At 40.5% G+C, this 14,026-nt stretch overlaps 1 protein-coding gene and 1 long non-coding RNA gene across 4 annotated transcripts in view; both read left to right on the top strand.

Moving 5' to 3' along the window:
- Nucleotides 1–14,026, top strand: part of LOC144246462 (uncharacterized) — an 89,038-nt gene that overhangs the window by 1,982 nt on the left and 73,030 nt on the right. The window lies entirely within an intron of this gene.
- LOC144246463 (uncharacterized) lies at nt 7,372–11,953 on the top strand. The gene is made up of 2 exons (XR_013340129.1): nt 7,372–7,462; nt 9,521–11,953. It is a non-coding gene; the product is annotated as an uncharacterized LOC144246463 (long non-coding RNA).

Genomic DNA, 14,026 nt, shown 5'->3' with positions numbered 1-14,026 from the left:
ACAGTGATTTCAGAAAAAAACTCTCTTGTTCTTTGGCATCTTGTGGACTCTGCTCCTCTGGCATGTTTATTTGTTCACAAACAAAATTCGCTTAGCAAAACCAGTAATTGCTTTTCCTTTTCTGGCAGATAGCGTATATCTGCTCTTTTTGATCTGCCGAGCAGATCACTGCCACACGGAGAAGCCAGAACATTAATAGCTTCTGTCACTGCTACCATTCTTATTGTGAAAGATCTTCTGGAGGATTAGACAAAGGCTGTGGCCACATAAAACAGAGAAAGGCAATGCTTCAGGCACAAACCTGGAGCGAAGTGTGCTGTGCCAGCTCTGATCAAATAAACAGACTATGTTCTGTTGAAAGCACAGAAGGCAAGGAAGACATCCCTTGAGATGGCACTGAAAATCAGAGGAAAGCTGCCCCAGTTTATCCAGGGGTAAATTAGTCAGTGTTGGGAGCTGGAGTCACATACGTTCTTTTTTTGCTTGTTTGTTTGTTTGTTTATAGTTTTCTTCTTTTTTTTTTTTTTTTCTTATATATTGTCTTTATAAAATTTGGGTTAACTCATTTTGGACTTCTATCCAACAGTGAAATACTCCTGCTACTGTGCTCAACATAGTTAAGGAAAAAACTTACAAAAGAGTATTATGAAAAATTTAAAGATGGTGCTAAAACTTAATCCATGTCAGGGTGGGAGTAAATGTGCAGAGGAATCTTGCTGTGCTTCAGCTTCTCCTTCACTGAACATTAAGTCTGAGTTTCTACAGTAATTTCTAGGTCATAATGAATTAAAGATCTCTGTAGGAACTTAAGCCATGGTGAGAACATGCAACACATAAGACATCCCAAATCTGAAGAAGAACTTCCCAGACTGCTGAAGCGTGCTGGATCTGAGGTTTCAGTTTGGTCGGTTATGGAGGAGAGGGCACACTGCCAAAGTCAGAGAGGAATGTGCAAACAGCTAATTCCAGCTAAAACAATATGAGGGAGAGGGGCAGCAAAACTCCCAGCACTAGACTTTGTCATCTCACTGAATGTGGGAATGTGTCCCTTCATTGCTATGGCAAATCTTATAGATACCCATCCTGGGCAGCTCTGTCAGACTGTGGGGTTTGTCAGCCAAAACTGAAACAGATTTAAGGAAAGATCAAAAACTAAAAAAAGAGCACAGTTTAGAAGCACTGTCTGTTTTCTCAGTGTCTTAGTCCTTTTCCACTTGTACCCAATGGATCTGGACTCTATCCTTCCTTAGGTTGCTGTTGTTAAACTCTTGATCTTGCTCGACTCCTCTCACATCACTTCAGGCTTTTAGTTTCCAAAAGCAAAGAGGTTTACATGCCTGGGCTTTCTCTCTCTCTCTCTCTCCCCCCTTCTCTTTGTTCTGGGTGTTCCCGCCCTTTTCACCAGATTTTGAACCCACCAGCCAATTTCAACTACAGCTGATGGAGGATCAGAAACCCCAGGGCTGTTTAGGCTCCTGCCAGTTCTATGGTCATGAGTGGCTGCAAGCAACCACAGCAAAAGGGACACTTGCTGTCCCTGGCAGGACAGACTCCAAGAGGATTTGTAGAAGTGCCCTAGTGATGGAGGACTTAGTTGCTGTTTTCAAAGTGGTGCAAACTCCTAGGAGACCAAATTCCTTTGGCCTTCCTTGGCTCCTGTCGACAAGAGCGTTTAAGAGCAGGCTGTGAGCCTTTTCAGAAACCATTTGCAGAAACTCTCAGGCTTTTTTTTTTTCCCCTGAGTGATGAAAAGTTTCATTCTGTTGCCACTAATAAATCCCTCTCCCCTCACCAATTTATGTTTTATAAGTTTGGGTTAAGCTTTGTCTACTAAAAGGATCGTACATAAAACACCACTTACCGAAATGTGATCTTTGCACATTTCTGAAGTTTTAATTTTCCTGCGGTGTAATCTTGTTACTTAGGTCATTCATTTTGTCACGCCTTGGTATCAGTCTGGTCCAGGTTTGGCTGCAGGGCTATGTTCTCCTGACATTTAGAGCAAGAATTCCCTGGGAAATCAGTCAAGAGATTTGACATTGCTGCTGGCCAAGCTCCAGTAGGTTTAGTTTTACTCTCCTTCTCTATTTATTGTGGAATCTGTCTGTCCACAAGCTGCACATTGAGTTCTGTGCTAGAGAAGGAGAACTAAAAGGGACAAAATGGCCATTCATTTGGGGGATTCATTCAGGCTTTTCAGAAAGGATTTACAAGAAGCTGTGCACTTAAATGACTGCTGAGCTTCCTTAGCCCTGCTCTATTACCTCCCTCACAAGCCAATTTGGATTGAGTGCTTTTTCTTTGCCCTCTCCCCCACCTCAGTAGGCTTCAATTACTACTGGAAAAGCAAAATTAAGAACAAGGTAGCACAGGAACCACCTGGAGGTTTTTCATCTTTAGAAACAGTTTAATTTGAACATGGCATGGACAGACCCTTTGCTTGGAGGGAAAAAACCAACCAAACAACAAAACAAAACAAAAATATTTTTTTTTTCTCCTGCCACAAATTGCTGCAGTGTCAGTTGCAAAAATCTGCATCAGTGGCACAACCTGGCAGAATCTGATGAGCTGGACAGAAGGTGCAAGAAAGCTGCCCTGGACACTCATGGGAGCACAGGAACGTTAGAGGAACAGCCCCAGGACAACTGGAAATAGAGAAGTAAGGTCTCTAGTGGAGGGGGCAGTGTCATGCAGCAGCAGCAGCACAGAGCATGATGCAGTCAGCTCTGAATGTGCCGGGAGGGAAAACCATCCCATCATACTGGTGGTCTGTGTGCTGGGGCTGTGTAGCCTTAGCCAGGGGGACCAAAGAGATTTATCTAACTTTGCTAGGTGAGACACTGAAATTCAGTTAAACATCACAGATTTTATCAGCCACAGAAATTGCAGTACGCAGTAAACATCCAGCCATGCTTTCCTGACCAGTCTATGTTGCTGTCACTTACAGTCCTTCTGCTGTTTCTAAGCTCTTCAGCTTGAAATGCTCAGCTTCTTCCCTCACCACCACTTCAGGTTCCTACAGAAATGGAGCTCAGTCAAAGAATTGTGGAATTCAAGACTAGATAGTAACATAACATGTTCTGTTTAACTTTGTGTATTGTAGACCTTTTCACTTTAGCTCAAGACACATTTAATGAGTTCAGTAACCTGGATTTGGTTAAATATATTTTGAAAAAGCATCCTTGCTTAGATTTGAAAACTCATGGGAGAGAAAATCCACCCATTCCCTTGGTAGCTTATTCCCAAGACTAATAATTTTCATGACCAAAAACGGTCTTTGTCTCTAAACTGAGTTTGTATGAATTCATTTGCCATATGCTGCTTCTTATTATGCTGTTATCTGCCAGATTAAAAAGCCTCTTATATTGCTACTGTCTCCCCATGAGGATACTTACATAATGTGAGCAATTCAACTCTTCATCATCCTTTTGATAAGCTTAGCAGACTGAGCTCTCAGTCTCTCCCTCTAAAGAAAGTTCAGTAACTTTATTTTTTTCAGGTCTTGTTTGTGCCTTCACCACTTTTTCAGCATTCTTTTTAAAATGCATATTTAATATTGGTCTCCCAGAAGACGTATTCTGAAGTAAAGGCATTTCTTTTAGCACACCTGGGAATTGAATTAGTCATTCTTGCCACAGTATTGCATTGAGGAAGCATTCTTTCTTGTTCTTCTACAGTAACTCCTGAAACCTTCTGGGGATATAGCACTCATTCTATAGGTAAGTTTTGTTTCACTCTGAGGTATGCAATTTTGCAGACATTCTGTCTGACAGGCATCACAATATAGGACAGTCCAGTCTGCTGTGTTTGGCCATCCTTTTCTCAATCTACTGATTTAAGCCATTTTCAAACTATACTGGCAGTGATTCTATATTTACTTCCAGACTTACCTGCTGAAGAAAGCCCTAAACCACAAGAGGCCTCACAGTCATCCCTTCAGATCCCCCAACAGCTGCCATATTAGTATATTAGTACTTTCAGAGATCTCTCAGCCAGGTCTGAACCCATTTGCTGTTCTGTGGCTAATGAACAGTGATAACGCTCTAAGCAGAAATAACTCAGTATAGCAGCAAAGAAACACTGAAACACATTGCTCTGTTCAGCTCCTCTGTCAACCATTATGGGATTTTAAAAATTAAATTGTGTTTTTCATTTTTCTTTTTTTTTGGGCAAGGCTGAGCCTCAGTGGTGTATATTTGACATGTGGCCAAATGCTAGGAATTTGCTCTTTGTCCAAAGATTTTTTTTTTTTTTCCTCTGTATACACTATAATGAAAACATGTATAATACATACACAGCTTCACAGTCATAGGATTTATATATCTTACAGAAATGTATGCCATGAATGGGCTTATGCAGCACATTCCAAGAAAGACAATTATGCTTCAGATCATTCAAGTTATCTTTGTAGATTACTTCAGTAACTGTTGTCTTAATACGATGTATTTTACAGGGGTTATCTTCCCTCTCAACACTAATACCTTCTAGAAGCTAAAACCTTGGGGCCCAGATGTGAAGATGTTGGTCTTTTTCCCATGCAGTAGTGCATCTTTCATTGAACTAACCAAAAAAGGAGGATCTGACTATGAATATTTAGTTCTTTTGTCCATAAACTTCTAAAGAAAACCTGACAGCATGTTTATCTCAAAATCCTTTATAGAATGATAACTATTTCTGACAGATTTTTGTGTTTACAGCTTGGAAAAACCCCAATACATCAAGCTAGTGATACAGGTGCTGCATTTTTACTGGACTAGGAGAAAGGTTTCAAACTTGGAAATGGCAATTGGAGCTATTCAATCCCTTAACTAAAAATAATACAAAAATACATTTATTGTGGAAGACTTTGGGGATAAAAGTATTTTTTTTACTTATTTGCAGATTTAATATAGAATAACTAGTCTGAGACCATTCTTCATGGCTTACCTCTTTAAACTCATCAGTCACCTCTTTTCCTGCATTCATGTTTTAGATAGATAGCCTTGCTATAAGCTGCTGTTTAAAGTGGATTTCGTGAGTTTTATGGAGTAAACTATTTTTGTGCAGGTAGGTATTGTACTGATTTAGTGTCTATGAAGGAGACAAGGGTGTTGGGGACTCCAAAGCAGGGGGTTGGAATTTAGAAGATCTTAGAAGATCTTCAAGGCCCTCTTCCAATGAAAACTATTCTGTGATTCTAGGACACTTCTCCAGGTCAAAATAGTCTGAACCTTGTTAAAAATAGATGTAACTTTCTAAGAATGCATGCAGAGAAAGGGAGATTTTTGAGGGATTTACGGTTTAACATGGCCCCTTTTGTGAAAGCTTAACATATCCAATTCCCATCTGATTTTCAGTGTCACCCTGCACACTTGACTGACACGAGCACATTTGTCTCACTTGCAGCACGGCAGAACCAACACAGCAGTGAAAGGGATTCTTTTCAGCTACACGCCTCACCAGCACTGTGATCCCCGGTGCTCCCACTGTGGCTTGGCTGGTTCTTGGGCTGTGGGAGGGGATGGAAAACCACCCAGCCTGGGTCTCCGTGTTGCAGAGTGAAATTTGCAGAATGGTCTCTTCAAATATTAGTTTTGACTTCCAAACCAAACCTATTTAGTACAAAAGGCACAGGAGGGCACTTCTACGCAGCGTCACAATGCAATTTTTGTTGTGCAATGTCAGAAATTTGTAACTCATTCTTAAAAGGTCACCCTGATTCCATGTGCATTGCCTCAAAGAGTTTTTCTCTCTATACCTGAGTAATTGTAGATTCTTCCAAGTATCCAAAATCATGAAGAGGTATAAAATGCATATACAGACCCTGTAGTCTGTAGGCAAAAAAGCTATCCTTCCCTTCCCTTCCCTTCCCTTCCCTTCCCTTCCCTTCCCTTCCCTTCCCTTCCCTTCCCTTCCCTTCCCTTCCCTTCCCTTCCCTTCCCTTCCCTTCCCTTTCAGTCTTGGAGGGGAAAATGATCACGTGAATTACAGGCAAGTGTAATTTATTGGGAAAAATGGAGATTTTTAAGCCACACAGAGAAAACAATGTGAATGTAAAACAGTAGGGATCATAGTGTAGCCCAAGCAACTGGAAAAATGTGTGAGAGATTTCTATCATGATCCTGAGCAAGATATTTTTAGACAGTAGTCTGCCCTGATTAAGTAATGAATAAATAAAAGACAAATCTTTCCCCACTGTTTCTTTGTGTGCAGAAGATACTGAAAGTCCTAGACTATTTCAGAAGTTTGGGCACACCATTGATTCACTTGGGTTTTGTTATGAGGCCAAAAAGGGAAAAGGGAAAAAAAAAAAAGCCTGTGAAACCCTATAACTGTCCAGTCTCAGTGGTTTTGTTACTGTGCCAAAATAAGGGGCCAAGGCATAATAGCACTAGAAAAGCTCACTTGCTGTAGATTTTACATAACAAGTTCTCAGCTTCTCTCATTCAGCCTGTGCCTGTTTCTGCAACCAAGGCAGCACAGAGAGCAGATTTTAGCTGTAAATGTGTCAGTGGGTACAGCTTGTTTTCCTTTGGCAAATTAAAGAAATGCCTTGGTGCTTGGGGGCCAAGGGTGGCACAGAAAGTAAAATTGAAAATTCTAGAAAGAATCTCAGAAAATGTACCAAAGTATTCTTTCTTTTTCTCCCTGTCTTGCTCAGAAAGGTATGGGTTTGGCAAAGAAGCTTCTGCTGCTTCCAATTATGTTTAGGGGTATGTTTTTATACTAAAAGTCTGTTAAGCATGGCTTCCTAATAACTGGGTTCTTCAGCAACACTTAGGGGTATCCCTTAGGGCCATCCTGCTTTTCAGAGGTGGCATTTGCAACTCCCAGCGATGTGCCTGGCAGCAGCAATGACTCAGTCCACCTAAAAAGTTTTGCCACCTAACTTGCAGGTTGAGTAGCTTAAGCTGAAACTTTTAATCTTAGCATCACTTTTAAATAAAGCAAGGCAGCAAATAAATTGAAGGTCAGATTCTGCTTGGTAAGAGTGCTTCCATTAGGGGAGTTTCTGTAGTCAGGGGCAGTGCATTGTCTTGGACCCACTGTAGAGTCCACTAGGCTGGAGACAGACAATAAGATACAAACAGGACCCTTGTTGGCAGCAAGTCTGAGACAGAGAAAAATTTTATCTAACTTTGGTTTGGTGTTTGTGTTTTCTCTGCTCTTCAGGAGGACCTGCAGGGATCATGAGGATTTCGAGAAACATCATCCCATCATCCTCCCTTGGAGCTGAGCTTTTGCTCTGCTGCAGCCTCTGAATACTTTGATCAGAGATACAATAGCAAAGCTGCAATTTATTATTGTTCATTGTCACCTCCAGCCACAATTAACATTTCCCCTTCTCATTAGAGCTTTTTCCTCTGTCCCTCTTTTGTTTCACTTTTTTTTTTTCTTTTTTTTTTTTTTCTTTTTTAAGAGAATAGCAGAAGTCATAGCAAAGGTGACAGCTTGTGTCTGTGGCTTGGAGTGCACTTTGGGGGTAACACCATAACTTCCTTGAAAGCAGACAGATACTTTAAACCCTGCCTCCTTCCCCACCCCATCAAATGTCCCACCAGGAAATCTCCTCCCAGAACCCACATCTGTACCCATGACCAGAAGCAGGTGCAGCTGGCAAACTGCAAACCCATAGACCTGGCAGTATCCTGCCCCAAGCAAGCTAGCTAAAGAAGCAAAAAGAAAGGCTGTGCAAGGGGCAAACTTGCAGTCCCTGCAAAATAGTTTAGGTTTGCTTGGAATAATGTTGTGTTTCTGCAACATGCTAACAGATTGTTTATGTGCATGTATTTTCATGCACATTTAAGGTGTTTAAAGTCAAATGCAGGACTTGAAGTCTGTAGCTCCCACTACCATTGTTGCAAAACCTTTATCTGGGTGTTATAAGTGTGACATACAAATAGTGTGTACACATGCATTTATAAAACATGTACATGCATTTATATTGCATTTATGAAAGCTTGTAAGGAGGGAACTATGTAGTTGAACTCAGCTTTCTGAACACATTGAGAACCACAATTTTTTCCTCAGATGAACTAGAACTTATTATCAACTTGAAAATCTCTGTGTGTCTGCTTTTGTCAAAAATGAGATGTTTTAATATGCAGGTCCTACTCTGCAGACATCCAATTTTTACATCCCTGAGAAAATTAATCCTTTAGCATTTAATATCCTACTGACCTGTGTTTACAATCCACTGAGTATTGATTTACTTCTCTGTATGCTAAAACGCCCTGAAAAACCTACTTTGCTCCTATAGCTTATATCTCAGAATGTTCTTTCTTGAATGCAAATTATACAGGCCACTCAAAATTTACAAATATTGGGAAATGAGCAGTACTGTGAGCTTTTGTGGAAAACATGTTTTCTGCAAGGAATTTGAGAGAAAAAAACCTGAACCCTGAGATAGAAGGAATTTCTACATGACAAAGTCAAGACAGATATGTGTGCACAGATGGTTGCTGACAGTACCATACTCTCAGGCAGGCTTATTAGTGCAGCCTCAGTGCCATGATAACATAGATGTGCTGGGTTGGAGGTGGCTTACACTTGTCAGCTGAGAGCAACTCGGCAATTGGTCTCACCCATTTTATTGCTGATGTAATTAGAGATTACAGAAAATTCTGTGTTTTTTACAGAAATTCTGTGCGAGGAGACCAAGGAAAGGAAGCGACAATTACACATGTTAAAAAAGTTATGGTCACGGCCTTGAGATTTTCCCTTTCCTTTTGTAAGGATGCTTTCCCCTCTCTCATGGTTGTTTATCACATCATTTTTTGAAGATAAAAGGAAGAAAGCAACATAGTGTGCCTCAGTGCCATCCCCATGTTATTTGTGACCTCTACAGGGTCACAGAAACAGTGGCTATGCTAGTATGAGTTAAATCCTGAGATGTTCTAGCATGCCAGGTAAGCTGGAGCCTGTCACAAGGGGTGGCAGGATTTCAGAAAGGGATGGAGAAACACGGGTCATATACTGCATACTGGGTCATGCAGCTCTGGTGTTTAGGACAAGGCAGGAGTTTGCATACCTGGATGGGATCCACTGCTTCTGCAGAATCCTCTAGCTGAGCATCACTTCATTTACAGCTACTGCAGTAAAAGAAATACTACAGTACTTATTTACACCAAAATAAAACACTTTCTCTTTCATCTGTGCTCTGAATAAATAGAGACGGCAAGATTTTCACCCGGTCTGCTCTCCCAAAGGAACCAGAGGGATACTTTCCCCTGGTCAGACATCCTGGCACTGGTTTTAAGCCTGGATAGGCTTGACAGATGCACAGTGTTTTGAGACAGAGATTGCATTCTTAAGGCTGCCAACTGCCCAGAGCAGAGATGAATGATGTGTTTCTCGGCTGGGGCAAAGCTGGGAAGTCCCCAGCTCCATCCAAGCCGTTGGAAGTAATGCATACAGAAAGGCAATGAACATCCATGAGTTAAATTCCTTACTAATACTTAATTTCTAACCACTGCTCTTTAGCCACACAGTTTAATGATTTTAGGAGAAGACACATGGTATAATTTCCTTCCATTTATAGGGCTACTTTACCAGCGGGGATACCAATGTAGAGAGCATTTCATGTTTGTCCAGCAAGTGTATGAAATTACAGAACCTGGATGAAGATCCCAGACCTCTCCATCACTCCAGCCACAAGCAGAGCTACATCCAACATTGAAGAGACGTGTGGAACTCACTTCAATTAGCTGTATTGTCAAAAGCACAAATGTTCTCCCCTAAAACAAGTATAAATGATATGATAACCAAAAAATCTACGACATTCTCATTAAGCTAATTAATGACTGCTTCTTGAATCTACCCACTTCTGCACATTTCCAAAGGAAAAGCATTCTCAGGTATCTGGGGATATAAACAGATGTCCTTTGCTAAATCAGAGAGTTCCACCTCCCAGTAGTGTATGTTCTTGCCCTGCCCTGTGAACTGTACATTAATTGGTTGATACAGGACAGGTGCATCCATATTTTTAATGAAATATAGTGATTTATGGTCAGATTTCAGACTTTATGTTCCAAGACCAAATTAATATACTTTTGAAGGCATCACAGGAGTTATAAAGTTGATAAATTGGTATTAGCAATACAGTAGAAAAGACTTTTCTGATGCATTGTTAGCCTTAAGGCACATACAACAAAGATGTTTATACGTAACCTACATATACAATACAAAGCTCTAGAAAAATATTTTCCTCTCAGACTTACACAGAGTGTCATATTACAATTTCCAGTTAAATTTAAACTACATTTAAAATTAAAGCAGTGATCTCCAATGGCACATCACCAAGATAGCACAGCCTGAGGCAGGAGTAGCTCCAATAAATTTGGCCTTTCGGGGGAATTCCACCAGAGGACATTTCCAGGAGTATGTGCTGTGTTTGATTGCACTGTGGTTGCACAGCTCTGACTTCCAGCAAGCAACAGTTTAGCAGCAGTTTTAGAATAGATGGGCACAATGGCTATGTTTGAGCTTTGCAAGCCAAATTCTGCCTGGAAAAAAGAAGCTGCCTTATATTGATGTATGCCTATGCATACATCATGCCTATGAAGTTTAATTCTTTTAAATTTGTTTATTCTTTAAAAATTATGGTTTTATTAATACTGATTCATATTTAGAAGAAAGGCAGGTGTAGAACATTAGGTTCCAAAAACCAAATTTTAATTTCAGGAGGGATGCGTAACTGTCTGGTGTTTGGAACAGACACATGAGTCAAAGGAGCACTCTCCTGCCATGCCAGCCCCCAACAGACTCCCTGTAATGCCTTTACAGCACATTTTACTTGCTCTGACAACTGACCTGCATTAGAGAAGTGCTTAGAGATCTTCAAATGAAGCAATGTTCATAACTAAAAAGCATTTACTGTAATGAAGCCCCTTAAAAGAGGCTCTGCATGCGGCAGCTGATCTCTAGTGTAGATGTAATCGCACTGAATGTTGTGGAGTGTATTTTCATTCCTCTTCTGCATACATTATATATAATTTTCTGAGTAAAACAAACATCTGTGCACAGTTGTGGAGATGAGATTTTATGCTAGTTATGGTGGATGACCTTCAGCTTTTGTTTTGCCCAGGATTCTTACAAATATAAACAAAGTTACAATCCAACCTCCCACTTTGACCTTTTAAATTTTACTTTTAAAAATAGAGGTTATCATTTATGCTGCAAATTATGCCTTTATCTCTTATAATCCCATAAGTCAGATATCACAGTCCCACTTCAATTATGCTAAACTCTTATGTTAATTTTAAATCATGTAACTTAATTCCTGGCAAAGCAGGCTGGTGATTTTCAAAATGTGGTTAATGAAGCAAAGTACAATCTAGATTCTGCTACTGAGATCATCTGAATCCCTTAGGTCACTGAACATGACTATGGAGAGGCTCTTCTTTACAAAAGTCTGGGTTAGATTTTCAAAAAATGAATTTTTAAGTGCAGTTAGGGGCTATGAAATTTGAAGTTGAATGTACAAAGAAGTTGAATTACTTTCACTAGAGCCATAGAACAACAGTGCAGCTAAAACAATTACACTTCTGTGCTCATACATGCTTTAAAAGCCTTGACTAGTGTCCTCCCCTGTTAAATCATAAATGCAAACCATACCAGATTTTCAAGATGACAGTCTGGGGACCTGATGTCCATGTCCACGGATGTATGCAAATCAATGTCATTTTCCCTATCATTTGCAGAAACCAAACATTTGCTAATAATTTCTTTCAACTCCCTCCTTGACTCAAACAATAGCTTTATCTAAGACCTGCTAGTAGATGAAATCTTATGAGACTGTGTAGCTTTTTCAATGCAATTAAAGCTGCCCCCCAAACCTCTGTCATTCTCTGATTAGATAGGCAGAAAGTTTGCTACTAAAATGAACTCAGTGTGAAGCTTAAGTTCTTCAGAGACTTTGTAATTTACTAATATTAATTTATTTCTCTGAATTAAAGTATTCATACCAAACTAATTTATAAATTTGCCTCCATTCTTTTTTAGCATGTTGCACTTTTTTCCTCATGTGCTTTTTTGAAAATACTAGTACCACTAGTGTGTAATTTTTTCTGTCTATAAATTATCAGTTAATTAACACACATCCACAACAGACAAGACAATGCAAATATATTGATGCCCAAAGGTTGGTGGATATTTATTTTTTATTTAAATTTACTATATGTTATGTTCCTATAAGGCAAGAGATACTCACTCAGGATTTGAGGTTGAATCCAATACTTACAAGAGCAGAGAATCTAGAGGTCAAACCAAGGTCAAACCCAAGGTAGTTTTCACATTACTTAGAAGGTTGCACAGTACAAAATCAAAACTTTCAGGAGGTCTTCTTTAATAGTCCTGAGTTGCAAGATGTGCTGTGGAGCCAACAGGAAAACCAGAAGGGATTTCTGACAAGGAAGGTGGGAGTCGAGCACCATCCTGTGTTAAAAGGGGGAGATTTTGTTCACCTGAGGAGAAGCATGCATGAGGGAGGTTCAATTGCCAGATATCCCCTCCCAAACACTTCTGGGTGTTAACACCTGTAGGTCCACCCATGCACAGCAACAGCTCACACAAGTAGCAATGTGTGTGTTTACCTGTCCAAGGCATCCTTGCAACCTCTCGCTGGTGCTCAGCAAATGCATCTCCCCACACTTCATGATGATGGATGGCTTTTTGCTTCTCCTCTTTGCTCCATGGCCCCAGGAACAGAATGGTTTAAGCTATGGGCGCTGCTAGCCTCAGACAGCACAACCCCGTGCTTGGGCTGCCCAGTGTACTTTTGCCTTTTCCCTTTGGAGTGGCTTATCCTGCCACCAGGAGAGATGCGCAGAGCCTGTTTGATTACTCTCTGGCACCATGGAGACTGGAGGTGGCTTTTTTTCCTCTTCTGAGGCTGTTTCCTCACCCTACATCAAGGCACTGGAGAAAGATACACCAAACCATTTCAGAAAGAAAGGCATAGGGGACACCTTTATTGTGGAAGGACATTGAGATTTTTCCCTATCCATTTTAGAGATTTGGTCTACTGATGGACTTGGTAGTGTTAGGTTAATTGTTGGACTCGATGATCTTAAAGACTTTTTCAATAGTTCCATGATCCTATGATTTTGCAGAGATTTCTCCTCCTCCTGGGATACCCTGGCCCACCCACTGGGCAAGACAGGCTGCAGGAAGAACTGCATGTTTTGGTCAGGCAGCACTTGTTGGAGGAGAGGGAAGGGAAGGGTAGAAAGAATCTTTTCCTTTTCAAACCAGGCCTATGGGATTCTGGACCCATCTTCCTCTAGGACAAATCACCAATACACATTACACCACATAAAACTGCACCATGCACCCCATTCCTTGGGCTTGGGGACTGCTGACAAGGCAGGCAGGACAGCAAAACACAAGTGACTTCAGGAAGCTGTGGGGGCAGAATGAGTTTATAGGTTTGGGAGGCAATAGGCACACACACCTTCTCTGTAACAGATTGCTGGGAGCTGGGCAGATAACCAGACCCCGCAGACCCGGAATAGTGACAGCAGTTGCATTGAAATAGCTTCTCAGTACAGATTTTAGAATATCCCAGAGCTGCCAGGATGAAACTTAGTCCATTTTACCAAAAATAAAGACTACCATGAATACTGAGACCACAGTATGGAGGTATCATATGCATCCATTGTGCATCAAAATTTTAATTTTGTTGAATGCAGCAGCTCTCTGAAAGGAGGGTCATACTTGTCAATTCCAGTGCCTCAATCAAACTGAGGCAGTGGACTGGTCCTTCACAGGCTTACCCAAATCTACTCTGCTCATCAGCTGAGCTGCTGTGTCATTTTTAGTTTGATACATTTGCATTCAAGAGTGTCCTTCAATAAAAAGGTCAGGTCTAAAATTGGCTAATAGTAATCAAAACAGTCTAATAGTAATCAAAAAAACAAACCTTGCAACTGAGAACACTGTAAACATTTAAAAAAATTAGCCTATGATCATTTATTAATAAGTGACAGAAAGTAAAAATACATTCAAAATTTTTTCAAAACCCATTTCTAAAGAAAACACACCAAAA

The sequence above is a fragment of the Lonchura striata genome, chromosome 1 (assembly GCF_046129695.1).
Source record: "Lonchura striata isolate bLonStr1 chromosome 1, bLonStr1.mat, whole genome shotgun sequence".
Lineage (NCBI taxonomy): Eukaryota > Metazoa > Chordata > Aves > Passeriformes > Estrildidae > Lonchura > Lonchura striata.
This window is presented reverse-complemented; position numbering and strand designations above follow the sequence as displayed.